This window comes from Silene latifolia, chromosome Y (genome assembly GCF_048544455.1).
Source record: "Silene latifolia isolate original U9 population chromosome Y, ASM4854445v1, whole genome shotgun sequence".
Taxonomy (NCBI): domain Eukaryota; kingdom Viridiplantae; phylum Streptophyta; class Magnoliopsida; order Caryophyllales; family Caryophyllaceae; genus Silene; species Silene latifolia.
In genome coordinates, this window is record NC_133538.1 from 48,892,353 (window position 1) to 48,901,310 (window position 8,958).

Sequence of the window (8,958 nt, forward strand, 5' to 3'; positions counted from 1 at the left end):
AGCATTTGTCGGAATTTCATGTGGTATGCACTAGCATGAAACCAAATGGCGTCACCGAAGAGAAAATAAAGTTGAGAGCATTCCCGTTCTCACTCAAGGACACCGCTCGTGATTGGTTGTACTACCTTCCACCGGGTAGTATCACCACTTGGGCTCTAATGAAGAAGGCGTTCCTTGAAAAGTATTTCGCCGCCTCCAAATCTTCCCATATTAAGAAGGAGATATCAAATGTGGAGCAAAAGGATGATGAAACACTCTATGACTATTGGGAGCGTTTCAAGAAGTTATGTGCAAGTTGCCCATACCATGGGTATAGTGACCAAGATCGCATCCTCTATTTTGTTGTACGATTATCGCCGGAAGATGCGCGGATGGTACATGGTGCTAGTGGTGGAGGCATCATCAACAAAAATCCGGATGAAGCTAATGAATTGTTGAGTGAGCTTGCCGAAAGCACACGCCAATTTAGTGTGAGATCCAAAACAAGAAGGGTGAGCATAGCTAGTTCTAATCCTTCCTTGGAAAGCAAGGTTGAAGATTTAACTTCCTTATTGAGGGAGATGATCATGGGGAACAAGCAACAAGTGCACGCTTGTGGTATTTGTTCATCTAATGGGCATGTCACCGATCAATGCCCACAAATGCAAGAGGAGACCGAGGAGATGAATGCCGCGAGTGCTTTTGGTCAACCCCAAAAGAGGTTTGAACCTTACTATAATCCTATGAGAAGAGACCATCCCGATTTCCAATATGGGAATCCACAAGGCGGCTTACAACCGCCAAACCAACAAAATCAAGGCTCATCATTTGGTCAACAAGGTCCACCTCAAAATTTTGGACAACAATTTGGTCAATCTAAACCAAGGTTCATTCCAAGGCCACAAGGTCCAAATTCATTCTCTTCTCAAGGTCAAACTTCCACTCCATCCATGTCTACGGAGGACATGATTCGGGCTCTTACTTCTAATGTGGCTACTATGCAAGCTAATCAAGTGCAATTTCAACAAGAGACAAAGGCTAGCATTCAAAACTTGGAAAATCAATTTGGGCAAATGTCTAGTGCTCGTGGGAGACTTGAAGCTAGGGATTCCGGGAAATTGCCTTCCCAAACCATTCCTAATCCCAAGCCTAATGCAAGTGCCATGACTTTGAGGAGTGGGAAGGAGTTGCAAGGGACAAAAGCAAAGATTAGTGAGATCATTGAGCAAGATGAGGAGGAGTTGGTCATTGAGCCTAATATAGCCCCACCATTGGTTCAAAAGGAGGAAGTAACACCGGTTGTCACACCTACTTATGTGGATGCTCCACCATTTCCCGAGGCTCTTAAGAGGAAAAGCCGCCCTACACAAGACAAAGATGTCTATGAGACCTTTCGCAAATGTGAGGTAAACATCCCTTTATTAGACTTATTGAAAAGTGTACCTAGGTATGCTAAGTTTCTTAAAGAGTTGTGTACCATTAAAAGGAATCAAAAGTTGAAGGGTGTCCAAAAAGTTAAAGTTAATGAACATGTGTCGGCCTTGTTTGAACATAAGCTACCACCTAAGTGTAGTGATCCGGGTATGTTTACCGTACCTTGCACCTTAGGAGACACCACTATACCCAATGCTATGCTTGACTTAGGTGCTTCAATTAATGTACTCCCTTATTCTTTGTGTAAGTCTTTGAAATTGGGACCATTGATTAAAACGGGGGTGGTAATTCAATTGGCCGACCGTTCAAATGCTTATCCTAAGGGGGAGGTTGAGGATGTACTTGTGATGGTGGATAAATTAATATTTCCCGCTGACTTTTATGTACTTGAAATGGAACATGATTCACAAGCGGCTCCTATACTTTTAGGTAGGCTATTTTTGAGAACCGCAAGTACTAAAATTGATGTGTCTAATGGTTCTCTCACTATGGAGGCCGATGGTCAAGTGGTTAAGTTTAATATCTATGATTCCATGAAGTATCCTCGTGATGACCATTCTTGTTTCATGATTGATGTTTTGGAACCTTTAGTGCAGGATGTGTTCAATGTAGATGGAGGAGATGAATTACTTGTAGCTATTGATAATAGTTTGTCTTGTGATAATTTGGATTTCTCCCTATCTAATAATTTGAACGAAGTTGTGGCTTTCTTAGCCAAGATTAAAACTTATCCCATTATACCTTTATTTTCTAAACCACTAACACTAACGTTGCCTCATGAGAAATTGCTACTTTCAGTTTTGCAGGCACCCGTGGTAGAGTTGAAACCATTACCCGACCATTTGAAATATGTTTTTCTAGAAGATGGAGAAACTTTACCGGTGATCATTTCTAGCAAGATCACCAATGAGCAAGAGGTAAAATTGGTGGAGGTTCTTAAAGAGAATAAGCTTGCAATTGGGTGGACTATTGCCGACATTAAGGGTATTAGTCCAACCACTTGTATGCACCACATATTCTTGGAAGAAGATGCCAAGCCGGTGAGACAACCACAAAGAAGATTGAACCCACCTATGATGGAGGTAGTGAAGAAAGAGATTCTTAAGATTTTGCAAGTGGGTATGATCTACCCAATATCCTATAGTAAGTGGGTTAGCCCCACACAAGTGGTGCCTAAGAAAAGTGGAGTGACGGTTGTAGAAAATCAACATGGAGAGTTAGTTCCCACCCGAGTGCAAAATGGGTGGCGTGTTTGTATTGACTACCGTAGACTCAATGCGGTGACAAAGAAGGATCACTGTCCCCTACCTTTCATTGATCAAATGCTTGAGAGGCTTGCCGGTAAGCCTTATTATTGCTTTTTAGATGGTTATTCGGGCTATTTTCAAATTGCTATTGCGGCCGAGGATTAAGAAAAGACCACATTTACTTGCCCATTTGGCACCTTTGCATATCGACGGATGCCATTTGGGTTATGTAATGCTCCCGCAACTTTTCAAAGATGCATGGTTAGTATATTTTCTGAATATGTTAAAAATTTCATTAAAGTTTTCATGGATGATTTTACCGTGCATGGTGATTCATTTGATAGTTGTTTGGCCCATTTATCTCTTGTGCTTAAGAGATGCATTGACACTAACCTTGTCTTAAATTCTGAAAAATGCCATTTGATGGTGGAGCAAGGTACTGTTCTTGGGCATGTGGTTTCATCTAAAGGTATTGAGGTTGATAAAGCAAAAATTGATACTATTCAATCCCTTCCGTATCCTACTAATGTTCGTGAAGTTCGCTCTTTCCTTGGTCATGCAGGTTTCTATAGAAGATTTATCAAAGACTTTTCAAAGGTAGCTTCACCATTGTGCAAATTATTGCAAAAGGAGGTGGAATTTGAGTTTGATTTGGCTTGCAAGGAGGCATTTAACAAGTTAAAAGAGAAGTTGACATCGGCCTCAATCATACAAGCTCCAAATTGGTCTCTTCCATTTGAGCTTATGTATGATGCTAGTGATTATGCGATTGGTGCCGTCTTGGGTCAACGAGTTGGGAGAGTACCGCATGTGATCTACTATGCCTCTATGACTCTCAATCAGGCCCAAAGGAACTACTGTACTACCGAGAAGGAGATGTTGGCGGTAGTATTTGCTCTAGAGAAGTTCTGATCCTATCTACTTGGTACTAAGGTGGTGGTGTTCACCGATCATGCCGCTCTTAGGTACTTGATGACAAAGAAGGAGGCTAAGACAAGACTTATCCATTGGGTGTTGTTGCTAAGTGAATTTGACATTGAGGTTCGGGATAAGAAAGGAGCCGAGAATGTGGTTGCGGACCACTTGAGTCGGCTATTGAATTTAGGAAGGCTTGAAGGGCCTATTCGTGGCACATTTCCCGATGAGACACTCTTTGCCCTTACTTCCGTTTCTCCTTGGTATGCTAATATTGTTAACTTTCTTGTTTCCAATGAATTTCCTACAGATTTTTCAAAGTCCCAAAAAGACAAGATAAGGAGTGATGCCAAATACTATGTTTGGGATGATCCTTACTTATGGAAGGATTGCTCGGATCAAGTGGTAAGGAGATGTGTTCCCGAAAATGAGATGAGTTCTATTCTAACTTTTTGTCATTCATATGCTTGTGGAGGTCATTTTGGAGCTAGAAGGACCGCAAGGAAAGTGCTTGATTGTGGTTTCTATTGGCCAAGCTTATTTCGGGATGCCCATGGATTTGTCAAAACTTGTGACAATTGTCAACGAAGTGGTAACATTTCTCGTCGTAATGAGATGCCCCAAACCCCTATGCTTTATTGTGAAATTTTTGATGTGTGGGGTATAGATTTATGGGTCCATTCCCCACGTCTCATGGTTTTTTTTATATATACTTCTTGCCGTTGATTATGTGTCGAAGTGGGTGGAAGCTAAACCCACTAGGACTAACGATGCTAAAGTTGTTGCAGATTTTATCAAGTCTAACATCTTTTCTAGGTTCGGAATTCCAAGAGCATTGATAAGCGATAGAGGCACTCACTTTTGTAATAGGACGGTAGAAGCACTTTTAAAGAAATATTGTGTCACTCACAAGGTATCTACCGCTTACCATCCTCAAACAAACGGTCAAGCCGAAGTGTCCAATAGAGAAGTGAAGTCCATCTTGGAAAAGACGGTGAATCCGAGTCGGAAAGATTGGAGCTTGAGGATGGATGATGCATTGTGGGCCTATAGAACGACCTATAAAACTCCGATTGGTATGTCACCATATCGGTTGGTGTTTGGTAAGTCTTGTCATGTTCTGGTCGAGCTTGAACACAAAGCTTTTTGGGCGGTAAAGACTTTGAATATGAGAATGGATGAGTCGGGTGAGTACCGAAAACTGCAATTACAAGAGTTAATGGAGATTAGAAATGAGTCGTATGAAAATGCGGCGATTTTCAAGGAGAAAAACAAAGGCACGGCATGATAAGATGCTCGCTAGAAAGACGTTCACCGTTGGTCAAAAGGTTTTGCTCTACATATCTCATCTTCGATTATTTCCGGGTAAGCTAAGGTCAAGATGGGTTGGTCCATTTATTGTTACTCAAGTATTTCCACATGGAGCGGTGTAGATTCGTAGTCCGTCTACGGAAAAGATTTTCAGAGTGAATGGGCACTGTCTCAAGCCATATTATGAAGGATTTCAACAAGAAGCGGTCGAGGGGATTGATCTTGTCGACCCAATTTATGACGATTGACCTTCTCATTTTTATGTCGAGCCACGACATTAAATAAGGCGCTTTACGGGAGGCAACCCGATTTATTTTCGTTGTTGTTTTATTTACATTTTAGATTTTAGATAGTTTAATTTTTATTGTTATTCCGTTAGTTTAATTACGTCTACTGTTTGCTTGTGTTTTGTAGGTACAAAAAAAAAAGAAAGAGCAGTAACACGATAACAAGGAGACAAGGGAAGGCAGAGCAAGTGACTAAACTGTGAAGACCAGCAGCAACCCAAGCAGAAACCCGACCCAAAGTGCGTCCCAATCCGCCACTAGCGGCACCGGCCATACCCTAGCGGTTTCCCTACTGCTTCCCGAGCCGCCACCAGCAGCAAAAAATCGACCCTAGCGGCTCCAGTTCTGATCTCCCTACCGCTCCCCTCGGCCATTCAGCCGCCCCTAGCGGCTACACCACGACACAGGTACACTTCTTTCCGTCTTCTCCTTTCCCTTTCATTCCTTCTTCAACCAGAAAAGAAAAAAAAACAAAGAACAGAAAAACAGAAAAACAGCAAGCAAGCACCGTGGTTATTCACTCGAATTCGCCCCAATATACATTCCCAATCTCCCATAATTCATTCTGATTTCTAGTTACTACTTCAACTCACCTATTTCCGCCTGTTCTTCATTCAAAATTTGTTGAAAATTCGAGTTTTTGGAACCCTAGTAATTGGGGTTTTGAAAATTTCGAGTTGTGCTTTCATTGAAGTCAAAATTGGGTTTAATTTCAACAATAAGAAGTATACATCATCATTTCTCATTACAAAGAGGCAAATTTTTCATCTTTTGGTAAAAAATTTCATACTTTGTCTCTTCCTTTGAATTATTTGTTTGAATTTTCGTTCTAACTTTAATTTAAAGGCTTTATAATTGTTCAATTGAGTATTTGTTGGTGATTTATTGGCACTTGGGTTTAGAATTGTTGAGCTTGTTCGTTGTTGAGGGAGATTTGGAGTTGTAAGAGAGCTTTGTTGTTGTTGTTGTATACTTGGAGAGTGTTCTTTGTTGAGAATTTTTGTCATTGTCGGGATGAGAACCACTAAACGCCAAACCACACCCCCTACCATTTAAAAACAACCCACCATAAAACAAAAGACTACCCACACCACGTCCAAAATACCCATCCTTATTCCTAGAAAAATCCCCATTCCCAAACCCGTTACTTTGACGTTAAGCAGGGGATATTTGGGATGATCTACATGAGTGTCATATGATGGAGACCCGATTCCTTTGTCATGAAACATTAGAGAAGTTGGGTATGCTTGATGTGATGAAGTCATTATTGAAGAATGTTGGTTTGGAGGATTTCATGGGGAAGGGGGCTCACACTTATAGGAGATACACTTTAGAGTTCTTATCCACATTATCCTTGTCGGGAGCGTCCACTAAAACTCCTAAAATCACCTTCCGGTTGAAAGACAATCTCATTATATGACCTATGGGGGGTTGAGAAAAGCTTTTGGTATTAAGGAGATGAGTAAGGTGAAATATGTGGGTCTTGATAAAGATGCTAGTTCAACATGGTGGAAGGAGTTGACGGGGTTGGATACACGTGGAAAGCAAGGTGAAATAAGTTCTTATATCCCTCACCCATGTCTTCGAGTTGCTCACCGTTTGGTAGCCAATACATTCCTTTGTAAGGGTGAGCCAACCAAACTTCCCCGTGTTCACTTTAGTTACTTGAGAGCTATGACTCCGGAGGGTGAGGGTGTACCCGATTGGGTTGATATTTTTGTACAATCTTGTTTAAAATTGTGTTCGACGGAAGGAACTAAGATTGGTGGTGGGGGTTTGGTGACCTTGATAATGCAACATTTGAAGATAGGTGTGGATGAGGATGAGGTCCATTGATGGATAGCTACCTTATGAATGTCCCTTGTTTGATACAGTGTCATATGCTCCGACCACGTGTCGTAGAAGGTACATATTTTTGGTGTTGGGGTTCTAAAAATGATATTTATTTGAAGATGCCTCGCCCGGCCGATAATCCCTTGACTTATGGAGAGGTGACGGAAGATTTCCATATTTCTGCCGACCCCGACCTTGATCCTTAGGATGATGGAGAGAGTTATGAGAATGATGAGGAGGATGAGGGTGATGGTGCTAGGAGTGGTATTGATGACACAACAAGCCGGCTCGTTGCTACCACTCATGTGGCTACTTATGACCAAGTTTGGATGAAAGAAGTTGATGCTTGGAGGAAGGAAGTTGATGCTAAGAAATCTAAGACCGATGATAAGCTTGAGGCACTTACTAATGTGCTTTTAGAGACACGTGAGCTTGTTCGGTCTTTGGTTAGTGTTGCCAAGTTGGGTGAACATGCTACAACCTAAGATGTTAGGAAGGAGAGTCATGCCTCTAAGAGCGATGGTAACGGAGATTCCTCTGGTACTTAACTTGTGTTGGTATGTATTTCTTTAACCTTTTCCATGTCTTACTTTTTGTTGTTTCTCACATTGGGGGCAATGTGAAGATCACGCATGGGGGAGGGAACTCTATTTGTATTTACTTTACTTTATTTTGCATTTTGCATTCAATTTAAAAAAAAAAAGATTAAAAAAAAAAGATTAAAAAAAAAACGAAACAAAAAGAGAAAAAAAAATGCGGCTAGGTGAAAACCCGAAAGGGCGCGTAGGCAAGATTGGGTATATGGCCGAGGACGGAGTGAAAACCCGAAAGGGCGCTCCGAGTAAAATGAAGAATTGAGATGCGAGCCATGAGAGTAGTGTAAGGAATAAAAGCTAGATTGAAAACTCGCAAGGGCGGGCGATCTAGGCAAAATGAGAGATTAGGAATAAAAAAAAAAATTGTTACTTGGTTACTTGTTCTTTCATCTTGGAGGTGGCAACATAAGGAAGTTTGAAGGGTGGTTTGGGATAGGACATTTGAAGAGATAAGGGGATAGGTGATGAAGTGTGATGGTTTGAACTACATTTTGTTTCACATTTTCATATTTTAAGATGTAGTTTGTTGTTGGATATTGTTGCTTAGTGGAGGATTGGGTGACATAGGTCATTATGTTGGAGTAGTAGTGGTTAGTTGTAGTTGGAGCAAGCTACTCACGTTTCGCTTTGTAGACCTTGGTGTGGGTTATTTTTGACTTGTTCATGAGTTTTACTCGAGGACGAGTAAAGGTCTAAGCGTGGGGGAGTTTGATTAGTCTAGTTTAGTATGGGTCAATAAAGGTTATTTTGATGGTTAATTGATAGGTTGAGAAGCATTTTAGTGGATTTTATTGTATATGTCTCTTATGTTGGGTTGGTAATGGACTTGTGTGTTTTTATGGGATAATTGGATTGATTTTATTGTTATGTATGGAGAGGGCTTCTTTAGAGGTTGGTATTAGGCTAAAGATGTCATGTGAGTGTGGATTTTAAAGCAAGTCAAGGCCCAAGGACAAAAGTCAAAGCATGGAAGCAAATGAAGAAGAGGAAGCGTCATAATAGAAAGCCACTAGGGGCGGCAAAATGCCGCTAGTCGCGGCACATCTCTTCTAGCCGCTAGTGGCGGGAAAAAGCCGCTAGTGGCGGCTCAGCATTGGATTCCGCATTGGATTCTACAACTCTCTTAATTCTCCTTTATTTTGGGATTTATGCTCATTCTTTATGACACTTTATGGAGATGCTCTTTTGAAGACTATATAAAGATATGTTGTTGATCAAATTTGGAGACTCATACATACTTTTACATACTAAAAACTACCTTTTAATCATTAGAATACATAAACAATTTTCAATTTCTAGTTTGTTTTTATTTGTATGGAGGGCTAAGTTCTACATCTTGGAACAAGTTCTTGAAGC

The 8,958-nt window shown here is 41.0% G+C and overlaps 1 non-coding gene across 1 annotated transcript; it reads right to left on the bottom strand.

Annotated features, from left to right (window-relative positions):
* Positions 1 to 206: 206 nt before the first annotated feature.
* On the bottom strand, positions 207 to 313 carry LOC141636273 (small nucleolar RNA R71). The gene has a single exon (XR_012540895.1). It is a non-coding gene; the product is annotated as a small nucleolar RNA R71 (small nucleolar RNA).
* Positions 314 to 8,958: the final 8,645 nt, after the last annotated feature.